This window comes from Centrocercus urophasianus, unplaced genomic scaffold, assembly GCF_019232065.1.
Source record: "Centrocercus urophasianus isolate 14NV4802_14NV808 unplaced genomic scaffold, USGS_Curo_1.0 seq_9, whole genome shotgun sequence".
NCBI lineage: Eukaryota > Metazoa > Chordata > Aves > Galliformes > Phasianidae > Centrocercus > Centrocercus urophasianus.
Genome location: NW_024885532.1, coordinates 40,398,499 through 40,421,516, shown reverse-complemented (window position 1 = coordinate 40,421,516; position 23,018 = coordinate 40,398,499). Strand labels below are relative to the sequence as shown.

The 23,018-nt window shown below is 41.3% G+C and overlaps 1 protein-coding gene across 2 annotated transcripts in view; it reads left to right on the top strand.

The window, feature by feature from the left end:
- Nucleotides 1-23,018, top strand: part of DEUP1 (deuterosome assembly protein 1) — an 85,567-nt gene that overhangs the window by 777 nt on the left and 61,772 nt on the right. Inside the window, exon 1 of one of the 2 annotated variants that reach the window (XM_042838814.1) lies at nt 2,266-2,344. The exons of the other annotated variant lie outside the window; for it this stretch is intronic. The gene's annotated coding sequence lies outside the window, so the exon portion shown is untranslated. Of the gene's footprint in view, nt 1-2,265; nt 2,345-23,018 lie in introns of those variants that run through there. 2 annotated transcript variants of the gene reach the window in all.

Genomic DNA, 23,018 nt, shown 5'->3' with positions numbered 1-23,018 from the left:
CATACTTTATAATGACCATACATAGGAAAAAAAAGGCTTATTGCCTAGACAATTGCAGGAGTGATTAGTGTATCATGGGTGTGTAAAGAACTAATCATGGGTGGTTGTGAATGAACACAAAAAACATTGGAAATTTGTAGAGTCCTCCAACTACATGCCCTTCAATGCACTAGGTATTATTGAGGTAAACATGGCCTGAGAAGGACTGGAAGGAGAGAGCTGAAAATGCTATATTAAAATTTCTAAACCTTCACAAGAAGTTACCAAGTTAAATTTTATTCCAAAATCCTCCGTTGCCTTTTTTCATTCTGCAAATCTTGCTTGATCTTTTTCTGCTTTGAAGACTAAGCGACAGCTTTGCAAACAGGTAAAATTAACCTCTAGTCTCTTTGCAACATTTATTCTCCTTTGCACATAACGTTATCTCAAATAAATTCACCATCAGCAGCCTGATCTAAAAAGTCCATCCAAGATAATGGAACTGCAACTTCAGCAAGCATGGTGTCAGGTCCTAAATAATGGCAGACCCAAAAGTCTGAGGAACTAAAATGGGATCATCATTTAATTCATGAAAAAAGTTTATACTTACTTGAACCCAAGAATTTTTAAAAATAGCTCCATGGATAAGTATATACAGAACTAATATTTTGAGCCAGTTAATTTAGCAATAATTTCCTGCTTTGCAACTAATGAGACCCGGTTGGAATAAATATTATCATAGCTGATCCAAGGCAGAAGTATAATCAAGCAAGTTTGGGAAAACATGCTGCTATAATAAATGCCAACCAGATTTGTTTAATAAATGGTTCTGCAGGCAGGGTCCCCAGACAAAATGTCCTTAGAGCACTGAGATTCATGAGTCTGATTTCCTAGGCTGAACACACAAATATGTGTGCCAATCTCCAACCTCTGTAGCGGCAAAACGCCAGAGCTAGGTCTCACTAGAAGATGGTGCTCGAAAAAACCTTCAATATCATGTTAAAAATGGCTGTGATTTACTTTCCTTCCTGCGCTGGAACTATCGATGCTTCTAGGAACTGCATTTCTCTGGACATCGTGCTACAGTGGTGGCCATGGTGTGATTGGTTCTGTGAAGCATTACTGGCAGCTAAGCCTCAGCTGTCTCTTTATCTCTAGCAGCAGTTTTGTGTTGAGATTCATTTGAAAATACCAGAGATCCTTGCAGTTTTCAGCAAATCAGGGTCATTAGTGTGATGTCTGCAGAAGGATAGCACACAGCTACTGAGCTCATTTTCACATCAAACCCATTGAGTTTCTGTCCAAACCAGACAGCCCATTATGTGTTGAAGCCTGTCTAAATGGTAGAAGATTTTCTAGGGATGGTAACAGTTTAGTGCTATTGTGTACGTAGTGTAAATATAGATAAGCAATGCTCTTTGCACCGAGAAGGAGGAAATACTTCAGTGTCTCAGGCCGGAGAAGAGAAGGGTCTGGGGAGACCTGAGAGCGATTTTTCAGTATCTAAAGGGAAGCTGTGAGAAAGAAGAGGACAGACCCTTTAACAGGCTCTGTTGTGATAGCACAAGGGGAAATGGTTTCAAACTGAGAGGGGAGATCTAGACTGGATATAAGAAAAACATTTATTACAATGAGGGTGATGAGGCAGTGGAACAGAGAGGTGGTGGTGCCCTGTCCCTGGAGACACTCCAGGTCAGGTTGCATGGGGATCTGAGCAGGAGGTGTCCCTCCAGCTGGAGGTGTCCTGTTCATTGCAAGGGGGCGTGGAATAGAAACTTTTAAAAGTTCCTTCCTCAAATATTCTATGATTCTACCTCTAAGCAATTAGCTCCAATGACTTTTTGATCCCTCTTAACTATATAAAGGCAGTCTGTCCTTTGACTCTGTCTTGATTGCATCCTGATTAATTCATGTTGCAATCTTTGGAACCATTGGTGTTGGAGATCCAGGAGACTACTTTTTCTCTGAAGTGAATAGCAAGATAGGTTCATCTACTTGGGAGAGTTTGGGAAACAGATTACTTGCATCTTTTTTAGGCTTCAACTTGAATAAACATGCAAAAAAAATTACCACTGTTAAATGTTGAAATGAGAGATGATCAAGCAGGAAAGAGGAGCAGAAATCTGAAAAACCTCTAGAACCAGAGATTGTGTGCCATTTACAGGTGATCAGGAGTTTGGACAATGTATAAAGATATTTGCTTACAAAAGTGTGGCTCCCAGAACTGATTTTTGTGTGAACTCAGCATCATAAGCTGCTGTTTCATCAGCTATTTTTCATGTTTAGCAATATGCAAGCAACTCCGTTCCTGAGTACCAGCTGAATCTCTTCACAACCAGAAATCAAGCTCAGAGAGGAAGTTTAGGTAAGCTCAAGACAAAGACATCACAGGTTAAAGCACAAGGCTGTGTAAGCAAGCCAGTGAGATGGAAAAGCCATGAAATGACCTTCTGATTTCTGCTGCAGACTAATTATTGAAGTCTGTGTGTAGCTGAACCAACTACTGCTGCTATGTTATGGAGATTTAGGCTTTATCCATAATAGACAGGACTTTGTATCAAAACAGAGCTCCTATCTGTGCTGTTTGCTAACACAGTGCTTGCCTGCAGTGATGCTGTGCCAGACATAGGAGTGACAAGCAGTGCGTGAAGAACTATACACGTCCTTCTTGGTGCTTTTCTTTCTGAGAAATCCTGTTTCAGATAAGCATATGTTCTGCAAAGAACATCTTCATCTAGGAACTGTACACTTCCATATCCTCAGCTTCTCCATCTCAAACTAAGAACAGTCAGAGCAAGAAGAGAGGGTAGACCAGTAGACAACAGACAGCATTAATTATCTGAACCCCTTGTAAAATAATTTATTTCACATAGTCACACAGAATTGTAGAGGTTGGAAGGGATCTCCAGAGGTCATCGAGTCCAACCCCCTGTCAAAGCAGACAGCAGGTCGCACAGGCAGGCATCCAGGCAGGTCTTGAACATCTCCAGAGAAGGAGACTCCACCACCTCCCTGGGCAGCCTGTTCCAGTGCTCCGTCACCTCACTGTAAAGAAGTTCTCGCGCACATTGGTGCAGAACTTCCTATGCTGCAGTTTCCGGCCGTTTCCCCTTGTCCTGTCTCCACTCACCACTGAAAAAAGTTCGGCCTCGCCATTCTGCCCCCCACACCTTAGATATTTATAGACCTGGATCAGGTCCCCTCTCAGTCTTCTTTTCTCAAGGCTGAACAGACCCAGTTCACTCAGCCTTTCATTTCCTCGCTCAGGAAGATACCTTTGATTCATGCATGCAAATTATATCACAGAATCACTGAATAATTCAAAGCCCACCCAGCCCCAACCCCTGCCATGGGCTGGTTGCCCCCCACCAGCTCAGGCTGCCCATGGCCCATCCAGCCTGGCCTTGAGCACCTCCAGGGATGGGGCACCACAGCTCTCTGGGCAGCTGTGCCAGGGCCCCACTGCCCTCTGAGTAAAGAGTTTCCTCCTAACTTCTAACCTAAATGTCCCCTCTTTTAGTTAAAACTATTCCCCCTTGTCCTATCCATCCCGTTCATTTTAAGGATGTGAAAAAAAAAGCAACATTTTTAGGCCTTGATCTTGGAATTAGTTTCCATTCAGTAACTAGATGTAATTATGCCAACTCACACCTCGCAGAGAAGTTATAGACACTGTCAGGCTTCTAAGGCATGGTTGGCTTACCATTTAATAAACAGTACAAATCCCATTATGTAGTTTTTATCCTGGTACATCGCTGACTACAGAATATGGAAGACATTTCTAAGGAGAGAAAAAATAGCTTAAATATTCCTATGTAGAACTCAAACAATGTTGAGATCCAACAGTGCAAGACACTAAAAGCATGTATTTTAATATAAGCCATGGTGCTTCCACAGCATGTCTTTGGATACTTTTCTCGTATAAAATTAGAAGTTCCAATTGCATTTGCTGAAGTGAGTGACATTTGCTTAAAAAACATAAGTTTGCATTTATTTAAAGACTTACTCTCTTGTTCCTAATGTTTTGTATTAATGTTCAGTCATGGCTAGGCCAGTTTCTTCAATCTCTATAGGAGGAAGATATAACTAAACAATAAATAGTGCTTTTAGTGTTAGCTGCTACGCCTGCTTGTAAATGTTCTGCTCCTTGAGGAGTTCATTGTTAAGGAATGCTGCTGATGAAATACTGTAATTGCTCCCATTACAGGAGTAAACAGTACAAATTAGAGCAAAATGGCAAATGTCTCATGTGGAGGAAAACAGCTGCTAGCAGTGTTGCTCTACAGTAACATTTGGTGACAGCAGTAAGCAAGTTGCTGAGGGCCCAATTCCCTTGTCAGCTAGCCACTGTAATTGCAGTGGTACTGTAAGTGTAAACGCAAGTTTATCCCAAGTGATAACGGGATGCAGGTGGTGAACCGCAACAAAACTTTCCCAAGCCAGTAGAGGAGGTTTCACTTTTTTCCTGATGCTATTTTTTCCTTCACGGACTGGGGACAGGAGAGCCAGTGGGACATCTGGGCTGCCTGCAATCATGGGACAAATTTATCATTTAATGTCACTCACAAAGTCACCAAGTTTGATCATAAACCAGTTTGAATTGTCCTCCCTATTGCTATGGGAGGAATGCTTCATTAGGCTGAGCAGGAAGGCATTTAAAATCTACGTCTGGTATGGTTTTGTGGAAAATGTCAGAACTCGGCAAATTGAGTGACCTGCTCTTGTTCATTCAGTAGTGCTTCATTAAAATATTGGGAAAGGAGAGAAAATGAAGGAGTTATGACAGATAAACAGCACTTTTCAGAGTGGTGCATTCTCTTGTTATGTCAAAAATGCTTTACAAAACTTCAGCAACCAAGAAAATCTTGTTTCATGTGGGAGGGCATGGAAGCACTGCACATCAACTCAAGGATCTTCTGCTGAAAGTGTCTAAGAAGATCCTGAGATTTTCCAAGGATCTGAACCCTTAAATAAATCAGTGAAGAGGGTTGACCTCTTTAATCAATTAAATCAGCAAAAATAGGTGTGGGAACATTACCCACAGTAAGATAACAGCAATTTCTAAGTATCATACTTTGTGTGCTTGAAGAATGTCTGTTACTTCATTGAGAAAATGTCTTTGTTGGTTGGTTTGTTTCTTTGTTTCTTTGCTTGAAAGTAAGATAGAAAAATTCAAAATATCTCTTCCATAGTTCATAGAACCGTAGAACTGTTTGAGTTGGAAGGGACTCTTAAAGGCCATCGCGTCCGACTCCCCTGCAATGAACAGAGACACCTGCAGCTCTATCAGGTGCTCAGAGCCCCGTACAGCTTGACTTTGGATGCCTCCAGAACGGGGCATCAACCACCTCCCTGGGCAGCTTGTGCCAGTGCCTCACCACCCCCAGCATAAAAGATGGTAAATTGTTGTGAAGACCATGAATTTCTGGAAATAATTTTTCCTGACTCTGAATTCCACTAACTTCACACATTTTTCTCTTGTAGTAATGTAAGGGACTCTGTAGGTGCCTTTCATGTGCACAGGTGCACAATGCAAGAAGTTATACAGACTATTCCATGTGTTCGGATTCTGCCTGCAGAGTACTTCTGAGTGGCTCCTATTTGGAATACCAAAAGCAGAAATCCAATATTTATGACTAACAAGAAACACAAGTTCGTCTCATCCCTGCACATTCGTGTAGTACCTATCTCCTGTAGTATTTTTAAGCAGAAGTGTAGTTTATCATTATATTGTCACTGGAACAGATCATTAAATAGAAAAATGGCTATTAATTAATCTTCAATAGAAAGCCTCAATTTCTCAAACCTATAATGCCTCAAAACTTATGCTTCCTCCTCTGTTTGCTTTGCTCTCACAGAACTATGTACCGCGGGCTGCAGAACTACAGCACTCTGTGCAAAGATATTTTTTCATCGAGTGCTTTCTCTGCATGCGCATCCTCGCACTGGGAGAGAATGTTTAGTCATTTAGTAATTAAGCTCAGTTATTTCTGTGATTTCAATTAACCTACAGTTTGCATGTCCTCAAATCCAAATTAAGCTTCACTAAAAATATTTGTCCTCAGTTGACTGCTAAAAGAAACTGATGGATGAATTTAAGTCGTTTAAAAACAAATAAAATTTGAAAATATATGTTTTTGAGAAAAAAAAAAAAGCTATCAGTCACTTTTTTTAACTATTGTGTCTGAAATATCCTCTGAGAGATTTTGTATAAGATGTGTGCATGTTCGCATGTGTCCATGCTTGAAGTCTACCCTGTCAGGATCAGCGGTTATCTGCAAGAATCAGCTGTTAATTGACTGAGTTTCAAACATAACAGATTAGTTAAATGTTGAGAAATGATCCACAAGGACTGTCCAGCCTTCACACATTCAATTAATTTGCAATTTACATAACATATGCTCCACCATTAATGACCGGTTTAAATCAGTGTTATGACTGGGCTACTGGTGCTTTAATCAACTAATTTTAGACTTAGACGTTGTTTTCACATGCTACCCTTGTGTAAAGAACTTCATAAAAGGGGACAAACCCATGCTGATTTTCCTTGGATGATCGTGGAATCATTCAATCATTACAGTTGGAAAAGACCTCTAAAATCATCTTGTCCAACCGTCGATCCATCCCCACCATGCCCAATCACCACAGCCACATCTCCACATTTCTTCAACACCTCCAGCATGGTGACTCCACCACCTCCCTGGGCAGCCTGTGCCAATGTCTCACCACTCTCTCTGAGAAGTTTGTCCTAATATCCAACATGAACCTCTCCTGGTGCAACATGAGGCCATTCTCTCTTGTCCTATCACTGCTACCTGGGGGAAAGGCCGACCCCACCTCACCACTAGCTCCTTTCAGGCAGTTATGGAGAGCAATACGGTGTCCCCTGAGCCTCCTCTTCTCCAGACTGAGCAATGCCAGTTTCCTCAGCCGCTCCCCATAAGACCTGTGCTCCAAAGCCCTCACAGCTTCGTTGCCCTTCTCTGGACACACTCCAGGGCCTCGGTGTCTGACTTGCAGTAAGGGGCCCAAAAAAATTTCTCAAGGTATGGCCTCACAAGTGCTGAGTACAGATCTGCCTCTCAGACAGATCATCATATCCCCCTCAGCTTGGTGTCATCTGCACACTTACTGAGAGTGCACTCAATCCCCTCAGCCAGATCATCAATAAAGACAGTAAGCAGGGATGGCCCCAGTACTGACCCCTGGGAATGATGTTTTATGCTATTCCTACAACACTGCAACACTGTTTAAATATGGAGAAATGCCACCACTTGTAACCCTCTTTTTCCCAAGTGATCCTGAGTGTTTAGGGGTGGAGGTCCCAGGAGGAAACCTCTCCTGCCACCCTCTTTCTGTGTTCTTCTGTGGAGAACTTCTTCAGTAACTGTAAGTCTGGTAAATCTGACACAGAAAAAGAAGATTCCCCAGTGGGTTTTTCGGAAAATGAAATGTCCGGGTCTGTTCTCCATAGGAGGATTCATCATTCAAAACTGAATGGGCCAAATGAATCCTGGGTGTATGACAGATAAGGTTATTTAATGTTTAGTGAACTTGTTCCACCAACAGAAGATCTGCAGTAGATGGGCCATGGTAACTTAAGCTCTTGCCTCTCTACTGTGACAATTTGGAGTTGAAGAGGATGGAGGGAACAAGTCAGAGATTGCTGACATCGTGCTGCAGCATGCTGTGCTACTCAGTATTACATTTGAAAACTAGTTAGAAATAGACCAAATACTCCTTAGAATGTAGGCGAAAGGCTTTTTGGACATAAAATAACTTTTAAAATATATTTATCTAGATACGTGTGAAACTGGAAGCAAGTACTTACATAGCTTGTGTATTTTAATTCTGGTTGGTTCCCTCCATTCTTATGGAAAGCAATGCATTTATTAAAATACCTGCCATATAGTATACATCTCTCTGCCCACAAAGAATGCAGTTTTCACTAAATATATTGTAATTCCTTTTAATTTTCACAAAATAAGCCATATTAATTTGCTGCGCAGCTTAAGGCTGAAATATATTCAATGGAGTCTGGGAATAAAGGAATGGAAAGTTAATGTCACTAATTGTGTTTCTGAATATATCTCGTAGTAGCTGAACGGGCTGTAAAGAATTACAACCGCTCTGTAGGAGAGCTGTACAAAAATAAAATCCTATTGACCAAAGCCAACACTTGACTAGTGCAGATGAATGCAGAAATTTGATAGTGGCAATATCATCTCCTTCCCAGCTATTCTTCCTCCCACTTAAACATATCAGTTCAAATCACTTCTCTAACTGTCCCACTTCAGGAAAAAAATAATCTTTACTCCAACTACTTAATGACCATATTTAGGTGTAAAGAAATTACACTGAGATAGAGAAGACCTGTGTTAACTGTGGAAAGGCTCCCAGCATCCAAGTGACATACGGGAAGGATGAGCCCAGTCTGCACACAGCCCTGTGCTTTTCACCAATGGGACCTGATGCTGCGAGCTCCCATTTATCTCTTGGGATCTGCAAATTGTTCTTACCACGAATCATTGTGCAAGTAATTTTGTGGAAATGTAAGGAAAGCAATCTGACAACTCACATTTCCAGCCAGTGTGACACGAGGGCTGTCTGTATACAAATGGGCCACTCTAACATGGTCAGCACGACACCTTCTGTTCTTTGTGTCAGCTCCGGGCTGTGCTTACCGAGGTCTTGCAAAGCCAAAACCAAAATCACTTCCCAGCCTGTCCATTCAGGAACTTCAGTTTCTCATGACAGAACCAATATCCCATCAGCAGAAGTCCCTTTGCTTGTCTGAACAATGACATCAGTTGTTTTGTTCAGTTCCTTTGAACGTCACAGCCCTTTTTAGCATGTTGCCTCCTACGTGACAGACAATTGCCAGCAATCACATTAGCCTCCTTAGCACCACTCTAAAATGTCAGCTGGGTAAGATTGTGTGTCTGTAGGCAGGAGCTGTTAACCTCCATGCTCGCTGCTGCACTGCTTCCCACAGCTGCAGTTATTCATTTCTGCCTCAAAGTCCCACAGAGATTTCTGTAAGCAAATAAATAAATAATCTCAACAAATTATGCAGTATGATAGAGAGGGGAGCAAGAGATCATCATGAGTTAAGGATGAATTACACAGAGGAAAAGTACCAGTACCAATGTCCTGGTCAGACTTAGACATGTTAGAAAGAAAAAAACTAAAATTATTTGAACAAATATAAGAACTTTACTTACTCTGCATAGCACAAAAAGCCAAGGCAAATTTGTTGTAGTTTATTTTTTCACCTGGGCTTGGCTAGATAGGTCCACTGCTGTTTCTGTGGGACACCATCCAGGAGTGGACTGCCACAAGCACCTAATTACTTCGGCCGATAGTCTTTTAGATCTGATATCAGTTCTGAAAAGAGATTACCTTGCAGATTATTGGAAGATAAATGCACTGAAGATAAGTACAGTATTTCTGGATGAAAATCTATGATTATGTTTGTACAAAGAACAATGAGGTTCATCTAATACATAGTAACTCCATCCTTTTAATTTTCAAAGTTCTCTTTTTCCCATTTATTATCCTAACCAAACTGTTTAAGAATCTTCATTTTAAGACTGGAGCCAATAAAATTAGAAATATCAATTTCAATCTTAACTAAATTCACCCAATTAGCTCGTTAGATTAATAAGAACTTCTAAGTCAGTTCCCATTACAATATGGTGGGACCTGACTCTCCCAGGATCAACGACTATTTTTTGGTTTTCAGTAGCCAGTGCCTCAACATCAAATGACATCCAGGGAAGACTGTGCCTAGTCCAAAACAGCATGGTGCAGATGGAGAGCTTGCCTAAAGCTGTGTGGACTTTGCCTGGGGTCAAGGCTACTCATTTCATCACGTGGATGTCACCTCACCATTCAGTCTGGATGGCAGTGAGATATAGTCTTAGGGCTTCCGCTTTATTCATGACTTGAGGACACATTTGATGTGCAATTTTGTTAGTATTTGGAAAAAACCTGTGGGAGTAGAATCTACAAATCACAGAGTGTGATAAAACTGCCAAGTTAAGCTTGCATTTTCAGTTTTGAAAGTCTGCAATGTTAACTGCTTTTATTTTCAAACTTACTGTTCGTTCAAATGTTCTGTAGAGCAGAGAGAAATATTTGGGTTATGTTTGGAGAACTGGCTCTAAGCCCAGGAGTGCTACATAATCTAAATAAAACATTTATAGTAGCATCCTCTATTTTCACTCATTTAATGTATCATTTATGAATAAAGCTAGGTAGCAATCACCTCTCATCTTGTTTTCAGTGAAGTTTCAAGGATCAGATTTTGTGCCAATGGAAGGCGCCATTCATCCTACTGAAGCAACTGGATCTGCACTAATGTACACCATCTGCTGCTTTTATCCATTTGTAGAAGTACAGCAATTTGCTAGACGTGTCTGTGGCTGATGGTACAATCTTTTATGAACTAGCCCAGCTGGTACTGTTTCTTCCTTGTGATTTCTTATTTTTAGATCAATACAGTGAGTACCATTAAGTAGTCTCTCATTTTAGGCTTTTATGCACCATTATACCACTTTTAAGTTGTCATCATGATGATATTACAGGTACCATGACGGACACATCAGGCACCAATTAAGATTTAAAAGCTAATCATTATCTAAAAATGTAGATGGTTAGAATTGCTTGAGAATAATACTCTCAGGGCATCTCCTGACTTGTACAGGCTTTTTAGTCTAGTAGAGGGCCTTATCCTTGGGCTCTCCAGCTCCACGAGTGCTGCTGGAAGTCAGAAGGACATTCCAGTTTTGAAAGTGTCAGAGACCACAGGAAATGCCGGATCCCTGTTATCTCACTGGAAGCAGGATGGAGGTTCCTTCTGAGCAGTGTTTAACACTCAGTGATTGGATTTGTGGTTTAACACTCAGTGATTGGATTCACTCCTGCCTGAAACAAAATTCTTAGAGAAATATCTGGAACAAAAATCACAGCAGGTAGAGAGAAGGCCTAGAGGTACACACCGAGACTTACGGCTTCTACATCAGCAGACCAACAGAGCCCAGGGCCTAACAGCAACTCCAGACAATAAGGATAGAATGGATTCCTATGAATGATCTCAACTCTAACTGTGCTACGAAATCTTTGTGACAGTGTAAATGACTTCAACCCCTTCAGACAGAATGACAGAAGTGAAAGATGATGTTTACACTGGATACTTGGTTTCTGAACAAGTCAGTATTTGTTGAATTCATCTGCTTTTTGATTTTTTTTCCCCTCTTATTCTCTTTTCCACTAATTTTAACTCTTTGGAATCATAGAATCATAGAATCACCAGTGTTGGAAAAGACCTCCAAGATCATCCGATCCAACTGTGGACTGGGTGGAAGGGAAAGACAGGATTTTTCTGTTTCTGACTAAAAGATCCAATGAAATTAAGCTGCCCAGGATTTTTTCATGATCTTTTTTCTGCTTTTTCTCTTTTTTTTCCTCTGTCTAATTTTATCCTCTCATTATTTGGCAGAGTTCTATTTGCCTCTTGCCAAGCTGTTTTTTCTGTTTTCTTTCAAGTGCAAAAGAGAAAATCGAAAACTTCTATAGTTCCATTCTATTACAGCTTATGTCAGAAGAGGGGTAGAGGAGAAAGAAAAGAGTATCCAAACTTTCAAAACTTCTAACATTGTCTGTCTTTTAGAAGTTGAAAGAATACCTCTGTGGGATTTTTTTGGTTTTTTGTTTTGTTTTGTTTTCATTTAAGAGATTTAGAAGTGGGGCTGAGGAGAGATAAAGCATCCTGAGTCAGAGGAATCCAGCTGAGAATTTCTGTATGAAATAGTCTGACATAGGGATTCTTTGCAGTATTTTGTTCTCTGTCTGGAATAATACCTATAAATTCTCTTGCTCCTAAATAAAGATACATCACTCTGCAAAAGCATTTGCATGAGCAGAAAATAGCTGATATTGTGTTTAATTGCAGCTTCAGCATTTAATCTCTGAAGAAATTCTTAGATACGCGGTTTGGGCATGAATCCCTATTGAAGTCAAATAACATAAATTTCATTTCTAAAATTCCCAAGCTCAAACATAAGTGTTTCTCATATTCACTCATTGTTAAGTCACCTCAAAACCTTTTCAGCCCTATGAGCTGGAACTGGCAGATGATTAATAGGTCTAGAATAGCAGTCATACAGTAAGTATCTAGGCTACTTAGGCTATTCCTGAAAACAGATGAATAATTCTTTCCAGAAAATAAATCGATAGCAGGAAATTTCTAAGTCTGAGTGTGTGTATAGGAAGAAAATTCTCCTCTGACAAGAAACCTGTTTCCTTGGCAAAGAAAGACAGAAAATATCGGGCTGGCCTTCTTTACTGAATGGTTCTGAATAGCTGATTGTTACAGGTCATGTTTTCAAAGCCATGAAGTACATCATTTTGTAAGACAGCAAGACCCAGATCTGCTGATCTATGAGTAAACAGCTTGCCAAAACCCAGGGTAAGAACTGGATATTGCCATTATCCAGTCACCTCAGTTTGCCTCGCTCTGTTTCAGCAGTCAGTCCTGGAGGTAGCAGGGTACACCATTTCACTCTGCATTAGGCTGTGATGTTGCCATTACTCTGTTTATCACCTACTTACAGGTTATACTGAGCAACCGAGGAGGCACAGAGTCTCTTCCTCTTTTATTCCTAAGTTGTTCTAGCAGTAAAATGTCAGATACTTCAAGACTGCTTCTTTCATCACCTTGTCTCATTCTTCTAACTCCTTAAGAGCACTCTATAGAATCAGTGAATCACAGAATGTTTGAGTGGAGGAGATGTTAAAGATTATTGAGCTCCAACCCCTGCCATGGGCCGGTTGCTCCCCCCCAGCCCAGGCTGCCCAGGGTCCATCCAACCTGGCCTTGAGCACCTCCTGGGATGGGGCACCACAGCTCTCTGGGCAGCTGTGCCAATGTCCCAGACAAGTGAAAAAGCCTCACAAAAAAGAGGTGGATAAGAATTTTTATGCTGTTTTATACAGATGTTAGGCAGTACACAGAGCAATAAGCATCAGGGCACATCTTGTTTTGAGGAGAGGTCGCCAAGAGTGGCAAAAGTGCTTCACTTCTCCACCAAAGAGCACCTCAAGAACCCATATTTCCAAATGGAGCATGAGGAGGCAGGAGAGGAGGCAGAGAAGTCGCCAGAAATATGCTGAATTTTAAAAAATGTATCAGACGCTGATGCTACACTATAAATAATATCATATATCGAATAGATGAATGAATGAAGATACAGAAAGGTGTAATTACATCAACGATTGCAATAATATACAAGGAGAAATAATTATGTTTCAAGCAGACTGCAATCAATGACAAAGGAGGGCTTTAATATATCATCTTATTTACTTAAGTAACAGAAATATGATGCCTAGGAAAAACTCTAAATGCCTTAACACGTAACTAAGCTTACATAAATTGAATTATATTCACCAATCAGCAAGAAATATTCATGCAAGAGGAATGCTTGTGGGCATGGTGGTGATGGGTTGATGATTGGACTAGGTGATGTTAGAGGTTTTTTCCAACCTCAGTGATTCTGTGATTCTATCATTCTGTAATGCGGCATTCCTTCAAAAACTCACAAGCCCCAGAAAATAAAGCCAAAAGAAAAAGAACTTGCTTACAAAAATCCAAGAGGTAAATAAAAAGATGGACACACCATTCAGTTTGTAACAGCTCTTTGGGCTGGAGATCTGGTGTGTCGCCTGTTGTAGTGGCCGTAGAAGAAAAGAACAGAAATAGCAGCAATGTTCAGGATTGTGAGCTACTTGCTCTGAGGTTCTTCATCGTAACACTTTTTTGTGACAAATGCTCATGGAGATGAAGGAGTTGTCATCTTGCTCCAGCTTCTCTGTTTGTTTGGGTTTCTTCCTGCTTCAGGTTGTTCGCAGGATGAACTTCTCAGAGCCTTTGGGAGCTTATGGGATGTAGAGTGGGTGAGTGCCTGAGGGAGCTGCCAGGGTGCCATGTTTGCGGTTACTTTCCTTCCCTGAAGCTTTTTTAAAATAAATACTTCCAAAATAATATACATTTAATGTAATGAAGCACAGATTTATTTGTAGTTAGTGACTTTTGTACTACAAGGTACCTGTTGCACTACTTACTGTTAACTCTAAATGGCTTCTCACTGCTTTGAGACAGAGCTATGGATAACGTTTGTATGTGTCATAAAAACTGTTCTTGATCTTCGTTGACACACTGGGGCTTTTTTGGCCTAAAACTGTTCTGTGACTGAGTGTATGACACATATTGAAAATTGCATGTGTCACAATTTATTTTAATCTTTGGCAAATGTGGGAAATAAGTCACAAGCCTTTGGCACAACTTTCACAGCCAGGAGTGTCAGAGTTTTTAACTTGCCTAGGACTTTAGATTATCTGAATGGAGGATTTATTAAAAAAAAACTAATACATGGTTAATTGTTACAAGTATATTACACATGTAACTCAAGCACAGGCACATCAAAAGTGTTTACATCATGTAGTTACGGACAAGCTGTTCGCCTGTTAGATTTACAAAATTTTCTTTTGGCTGACATAGCCATTGATTAGGACAATTATGACACGTGCATTCAGTTTCACAGACCTGTTTTTCAGGCAACTTTGATTCAAGTTTACCTTTTAAAGCCTGAACTTTCTTGGTGACAACCGCTGGAAACTGCATTAAGAAGTATTGATACAAGAAGCATTAACAAAATTTGTGTAAAACCAGAGAATCAAGGAATCATTAACTTTCAAAAAGATCTCTAAGATCATCTATTCCAACCATCAACCATCCCCACCATGCCCACTCACCACATCCCTCAGTGCCACATGTCCACAGCTCCTGAACACCTGCAGGGATGGTGATTCCACCACCTCCCTGGGCAGCCCGTGCCAGTGCCTCACCACTCTTTCCGAGAAGAGATTCTTCCAACCTGAACCCCCCTGAAATGCAAGGTGTTGGAGTGGCATATAGAATCTCACTTCACAAAGAGCAAAGATTTTCACAAATTGACTTGTTGAGTAAAGCAGTAGAAGATCTCTCTGGGAACTGCTGATTTTGCCCATCAGGACATTTCTGTCCTGCTTTCCAAGAACAAGGTGGAATGTACAAGCAGCAGTTCCACCAGAATGCGTGAAACAGACATCCAGCAGCTGATGCTGTGGCTCTTTCCATTTACAGCATAATGAACTTTTCAGTGAAGAATAAGTCTGTCTTTTTAAAAACTATTCTTTACTCTGTCAAGAAAATGAGGGCCAACTAATTAACAATGGCAAACATCTCCAAGATGAGACAAATATTTGAGTCCTGTTTTCAGATGAGTGTCTGAGGAAGCTTGAAAATGCCTACACTGCTTCTGTTATCATAATCTTAGAACAAAGACAACAAGAAGAGCAGCTTCCATTGCAGTTCTTGCAGTGAGCCGTGAGAATTCCATGCACACCATAGCTGGAGGTGCTGTGCAGGAGATGGAGATGGCGAAAGTCACAGCCACCACTGGACCTGCTCGAGTTTACAGATAAGAATGAAAACAGCTCTAACTCCAACCAATGAAAACTGGCTCCATCTCAGAGATGTTAACTTTCTGGCTATTTTGTATTTACCTCAACATCCAGAATTCAAAACAAATCATTAGTACTGAAAATAGGCAGAACTAAATTGAAAACAAAAATATTACTCCAAGCCATTAAATTCTTGAGAACATGGGTTTGAATTAGAGTCAGTCTGGTCTCATATGTAGTGTCAGCAGTGGAAATTTCTGCCTGTGAAATACGTTATACACCTTCTAATTTTGGAAATCAGCAGGACCCTGGTGCTTGTCTGATCTAATCTCCTACCCACCACATTCACAATTTATTGTTTTTCTTAAAAGCCATTTCTTTGCTGTGAGGACTATTTCACTTCCACTCCCTCATCAATAATAAACAGAAGACTGTAATATCACTAAAATTAAAAATACCTAGTGTGTGTGATAGAGCAGACCTGTCTGGATTCTCAGTGAACATGCTTGCCTGGTGCTGCCTGCACACCCGTGCAGTGGGCTCTGCTGCCATCAAGTGGAAATCTGCACAGACACTAAGGACCAGATTCCATAAACCTTGCTCATCCCGTGCCAGTGGCACTGAGAATAGAAAACCTGCACTAGAATGCAGTCAGCAACCTTTCTTGCAGATGGCAAATACAGCTGAGAATGACATCCACAGAGGAAAAAGTTCAAGTCAGTGGGATCGTTCCTCTGTATTTGTAAGTGTAAGTGTAAATGTAAGTATAAGTGTACATGTATGTGTAACCTCCTGTGGATTGAGACGTCCCAGTGTCAGCCCAGGAGCAGCTGTCGGGTGAGGGTGACAGTGAGGGCAGCACACTGCCCATTGCAGGGATGTCCCACAGCATTCAGCCAGACCAGAGAAAGGATGGGGACAGTGAACAGGGTCACTTACAGCCCAGGAATGGCTGGACAAATCCACAGTGACACACAGGTCTCAGTCTGGCAGTAATTAATGTCACACTTCTCATTAACCTGATCAAACAACAGGAGTACAGGCTAGTTCCATTGATGCCTTCCAATCATTGTTGCTGAAGTCAAACTCAGCTCTGGTGAAGCCGCAGCTCCAGTTCTGTGTCCAGTTTTGGGCCCCTCACTGCAAGAAAGATATTGAGGCCCTGGATCGTGTTCAAAAAGGGCAACAAAGCTGGTGAGGGGTCTGGAACAAAGGCCATATGAGGAGAGGCTGAAGGAGCTGGGAATGTTCAGCCTGGAGAAGAAGCTGAGGGGAGACCTCATTGCTCTCTATAACTTCCTGAAGGGAGGTTGTAGTGAGCTGGGGGTCGGCCTCTTCTCTCGTGTAGCTGGTGATAGGACCAGAGGGAATGGCTTCAAGCTGCGCCAGGGGAGATTTAGGCTGGATGTTAGGAAATGCTGCTTTTCTGAAAGAGTGGTCAGGCAGTGGAATGGGCTGCCCAGGAAGGTGGTGGAGTCACTGACCCTGGAGGTGTTCAAGGAACGTTTGGATTTTGTGTTGAGGGACATGGCGTAGAGAGAACTATTGGTGATGGATGGATGGTTGGACTCGATGATCTTGTAGGTCTTTTCCAACCTTGATGATTCTGTGATTCTGTGAAACTGCTTTACAGCAATGTGTGTGTTCATGGGCACATGTTCAAACTGGCAGTATAATGTGTTCCCCTTTGCTTTCTATCCCTCTGGTCTTGGAGAAGTTGTGATGCCCCATCCCTGGAGGTGCCCATAGGACTTGCTATCCTCTTGAGCTCTTGCTTAGAATGACTATGCCTTTTTGGACAACTTTTAAAAATGTAAAGCTTTGTAGGTATGAGACAGACAATTTCAAATTACAATTTAACAGTACACAACAGTTAATTCTGAAAATGTTAAAATGAAACTTTTTTGTCATTTCCACATTTTAGCCTCCTTTTTTTCCAATTTCAGTTATTAATCAGATCTGATGTGACCTCACCATTTTCTTAATTGGAATTTCCACTTTTGGTAAAGTTACTGATTCTCAGAGAAGAAAACGGTCTGTATCCAGTACATACTGGATCTGCCTCACATTATTCTTCTTCTAGGCAAGAAAAGATAATTGGTACGAGTTTCTGCAAAATGAAGATAAAACAGAGATGGTGAACTGGGTTCAGTTGTTCTCTGATGCACTCAGTACAAAAGCCAGGAGGGACACATTTGTGGAAAAGAAACTTTAGAAGAGAATTATAACTTACTTAGTCTTGATCACAGGCTCAGGAATTTCCCAAGCTGCAAACTGTTGAAGGCAAGAAGAATATTTTGGCTAATTATCATTGTGTGCTTCCTCCATTGCCTGTGGATGTACTGCTGTAAATCTTATGAGGAAGGATCCTGAGCTCTGTGGACCTTTGCTCTGACCAATTCATCAGTCCTGCAAATAGTGCAAAGAGACAAAAACAATGAAAGAACCAAACTTGGCTGCTCTTCTGTGTTTCAATGGTATAAATGCTGTTACAAACGTCTCACTTGATGCCTGCAACACTCTTCTGAGTTCCTTCTGAAAAGCAAGTAGCTGCCCTTCTGGGAGGCTCTCACAACCCAGATATAGTCTGCTTTATTTTCCTCATGATACCCTGACCATAGGTTGCCCTATCAAGTTGTTTACCATAGTAGTCTATTTTATTTCCTTTCGTCTTTGTAGAGATTCAGATTGATTGAAAATGTGGCATCAATAAATAAGAAAAGACAACCTTCTTCAAGCAAAAGAACAGATGTGGAGGGGAGAAAAACCAACATAACCCCACTTTGATGTTAACTCAATTGCTTTAAGCCCATCAAACGCCAACAGTCTTTATTTCCCATTGCTCTGTACAAACATTTTGCACAGCATAGGAGTGAAGCTGCTCCTCAGTTACAGCTTTCCAAACTCAGTCTAGATTTCAGTGTATCCATTATATGTGAGGTGGGCTGGCAGCATTATTCTGCTTTCACTTCTAAGATTAGAGGGACAATTAAAGTGACTGAACTTTTTCTGAAGTGTCAGTCTTTTAGATGGATTCTTAAATGTCATGGTGAGAGCTGTTGTTTTCCATATGACTATGTAGCCTTTGAAAAGTTGTTGAAAATCTGCTTTGTGATACATAAACAGCATGTAGATATGGCTGTGTTGGTGGATTTGAGGAGCCAGTACATGGAACACTGCAATAATAGTCAGGCTGAGCAAGGGAAACCCCTGTTTTTGTAAAATATATAACAGATACTTCATTAATTATTACTCAAAAGAGTATAAATTTTTTGCCAGTTTTGGGAGCATATTTCCTTTCCAAATAAAAAGCTGATAATGGTATAATAAAGTGCTGGAGTGTGTCCAGAGAAGGGCAGCAAAGCTGATGAAGGATCTGGAGCACAAGTCTTACGGGAAGTGGCTGAGACAACTGGGATTGTTCAGACCAGAGGAGACCCAGGGGAAACCTTATTGCTCTCTACGATACCCTGAAAGGAGGCTGTGGTGAGGTGGGGGTTGGCCTCTTCTCCCAGGTAGCAGTGACAGGACAAGAATGAATGGCCTCATGTTGCACCAGAGGAGATTCAGGTTGGGTAATAGGAAAAAATTCTCCTCAGCAAGAATGGTGATGCACTGGCAGAGGCTGCCCAGGGAGCTGATGCAGTCACTGTCCCTGGAGGTGTTCAAGAACCACGGAGATGTGGCACTGAGGGACGTGGTGTGTGGGCATGGCAGGGTGGGTTGGAGTCAGACTATGTGATGTTAGAGGTCATTTCCAACCTTAATGATTCCATGATTCTATGATTCTTTTTTTTGAAGGTACTATCGAATACAGCAAAGATTTGTGTATCAATAAGCATATGAGGTACTGAAATTACTGGTGGATTCACTGTAGCTTTTTGCAGCAGGTTGCTCAGTAGTAAATTGTAGAGTTAATCCTTCCGTTTTAATTTTATGCATACATGTACACAGGCATGCAGCAGGCACACAAATACATGGATGTGCACATGTACACACTCCTACCTGTGTCATTACAACTCTTTGCAAGTCTCTCACATGGAGAGTATTTCAGCATTTCAAAAGAATCTCAGTGTATTGCACTGTATCCCCCTTAAAAAGAAGTTTTCTTTTGCCATTTACCCTAATCTGATGGTCTCTGAAAATCTGTCAAGAGAGAGGCACCCTCTCACCTCCTCCAAATTGTTGGTAATAATGCCAAACAGGTCAGGTCCGGGATCACGTTGTTGTGATCCAGAAGACACGACCTTTCAAGCCCAGTCATATAATCAGTTTTGTAGTCATGCCCATGTAGCTCTGCAGCCATGTGGGCCACAGTGACACAACTTGTTTTATTTGTTTTCCATGCATACCAACACCAAAATTCTTGTGTAACAGAAGTGTACATGGAAATTTGTACTCCCCTAGGCGATAAAGTATATTGCATTCTAAAAAATGTCCTTACCAAACTGTAAGTAGATTCATTAATGAAATGATTGTAAGAATACTGTGAGACAGAGAAAAGAAATAAAAATTCAGGTTCACACAAAAAACGAACACAGGGTGATGATAGTCATTAGTAGAGACATTGAAAGGGAAAAGAAAAAAAAGATGACTCAGAAAAAAAGGCAGTAAATGCTAATTCTCTGCTGCCCATCATTATTTCAGGAAAACTGGACTCTTTCCAAAAAGCAGGCAATTTGTGCCTAGCTATGCAGCAGTGAAAGAGCCATTTGGGGTCAGCAGTAACTGTAAAATAAATGGACAGCCAAGGAGTCTCTCATTACTCATTTTGACTGGAGACAGAAGAATTTTTGATGATCACTTTTATACTCTGTCCCTGAAGGTAAACACAATTAAGCCCAGCCAAAATGGTGACGGCTATTGGGATGCTGCTGAGATTCAAACACGGTGTAGAGTCCCATGGCACATGAAGTCAAAGCCAGTAACATTGTTCTGTGGTGTAATTAAAAACAATAACAGAAATTTAATCAACACTATGTTAGTGCAATGGGAGAAATTTGTATTTAAATTAAAAAAAAAAAAGCCCTAACAAGAGACGATTGAACATTTGTGAGATGTGATAAAAGGCCCAGCTGGCCAAAGGATCAGAAGGTCAAACACATGTCACTATTGCTTTCAGTTTCCTGTAAGAGTTATAAACAGAAGGGTCTCTGAGGGATTTGGTGTGAGAAAAATGGCTTTAGCAGCACCTGAACTAAAGTGAGCAAAGGTATTTCAGCCGCATTCACTGCAGACTGAAAGAAGAAATTGCTCATTTCTCTGGGTGAAACGTATTAACCTTTAACAGGCAGTGAGTCAATAAAAGTGACTTCAGAGTCCTTTCTGGCCCCAGAGCCTGTGAATCTATGAATACCAAAACAACACCTGTGCAAAGCCAACTGCTTGTCATTCATACCAGGAGCTTCTCTGTCTCTTACCATATTAAAAGGACAATGTTCTTCTTCACTATTTTCCCACTTGTACATCTTAAAAGAGTTTGTAATTGTATGCCAGAGAGTTCGTGAGCTGTTTCCGTGCTCTGGATGACCTACTTAGATGCTGTGAACTTGGGATATGTGTGCAGAACCATAGCTATGCTTCCACCAGCAACTGATAAATATGAGGGTACATATAGGCCTTGTTTTTTGTTGTTTTGTGGTATTTTAACCAAATCCTACAGTTCAAACTAAGGTTTTCACATCAGTACTGAAAGAAGGTCTGCAACTGTCAGGAGGTGTTCAAGAAACATGCAGGTATGGCACTTGGGGATGTGCTTTAGTGGGCAGGATGGTTGGACTAGAGGATGTTAGAGATCTTTTCAACCTTAATGATTCTATGATTCTATGATATAAACAGTATCAGTGGCTGCAGAAGGTGAGACCTGGTTCTACTCACATCACAGGACAACAAAGCAAGGGCACCTTCAAATGAAACATTTCCTTGGGCGCAGTGTTTTGAGCGTGTACTAACAGAAAAAGTTCTTCTGTGAAGTAAGGAGCAACATGTCAGTGACCCTTAGGGAGGGTACAGGGAAGAAATGGTTTTCAAAAAGCCAGGGCAGATGAAAAGGGTGATGGGCAGAGAGGATGAAGCTGGGGCAGAGCTCTGTACCCCCGTGTCCAAAGTTCTGGCATTCTTCTGGTTTGGCACTCCCTGTTCCAGCTGCACTACTGTGTGAAACACCTCTTCCGGCCTTCTTTCTTCCTTCACTCTTGGCTTTATGGCTTTCAGAGAATAGTATTACTTTAGGGAACATGCAGTGCCTCGTAGCTGCCCATAGGAGATAGAGAAGGTTTAGGCAGCCAGCAAGCACAACCCAGTTATATTTGCATGAAGCTCAGGCCAGTTCGCACTGCAGCATGTGTGTGGTGAAAATGTGCTCTGAGCAGTGTGATTAGTGTAAGGATGAAGAGGTAGTTGCCTTAGAGAATTCTCTTTTCCTTTTTCTTCTCTTGGGGTTCAGCCTCTTCTCCCAGGTGACAGCAATAGGACCAGAGGGAATGGCCTCAAGTTGCGCCAGGGGAAGTTCAGCTTGGCTGTTAGGAAGAATTTCATCTCTGAAAGAGTGATGAGGCATTGGCACAGGCTGCCCACAGAGGAGGTGGAGTCACTGTTCCTGGGGGAGTTAAAGAAAAGAGCAGATGTAGTACACAGGGACATGGTTTAGTGGGCAGTATTGGTGGTCAGTGAGTGGTTGGACCAGATGATTATAGAGATCTTTTCCTACCTTTTTCATTTGCTTTTCCTGCTCCCTTTTCTCTTCTCCTGTCCTCCTTCGACTTCCTCTTTTCCCCTTTCTTAATTTTGTATTTTTTAATCTTTCCTGAAAATGGCCCTTCCCACTGAGCTGATGTCCCTCACTTCTTTATACCATCAGTCATACCCAGAGGTACTCTCCATAAAACAGCTACATGGATGGCTTTGGATGAGACAGCTGGGTAATCATTTATTACTGGTGCCTAGGGCTTCCATATTTTAGGTTTGTAATGATTTCCTCTCAACTAATGGCTACCAAGCCTAAAAACCTTGGCTCTTGTTTGTTCTTCTTTTTGCACTTAAAAACTTTCACAAAATGCTGTACCGTTATCTCTAAGCCAAACATTTTTAGTTTAAAAAAACCTGGTTTCTCTGCCTCTCTCACTCTCGTCTAGCAGCCTGGAAGGGTACCTGGGGGATCGTTACTGTCTCAGAAGTGCTGCCATTCTTCTTTGCAAACCATTTTATTACCCGTAATCCTTTAAGGATAAGGTTTCGGAATAATTCTTTCCAGCATCTTTAGATGATGAAAAATGCAGTGAGAGTTTTTCTTTAGTAAGTATGCCTGTAAAACTGCAATCTCAACATTTTTATCATTAACTCAAGACTGCCAAGGCTTTACAGGCAGCATTCAGTGACAGACAAGGCACACACCATGACACAGGACTGCTGGGGTCGATTCCTGTCTGTACAAATGTTCTGTCAAAAAAGACAGGGATCTCTTGGAAAGAGTCCAGCGGAGGGCCACAAAGATGGTGAAGGGCCTGGAGCATCTCTCCTATGAGGAAAGGCTGAGT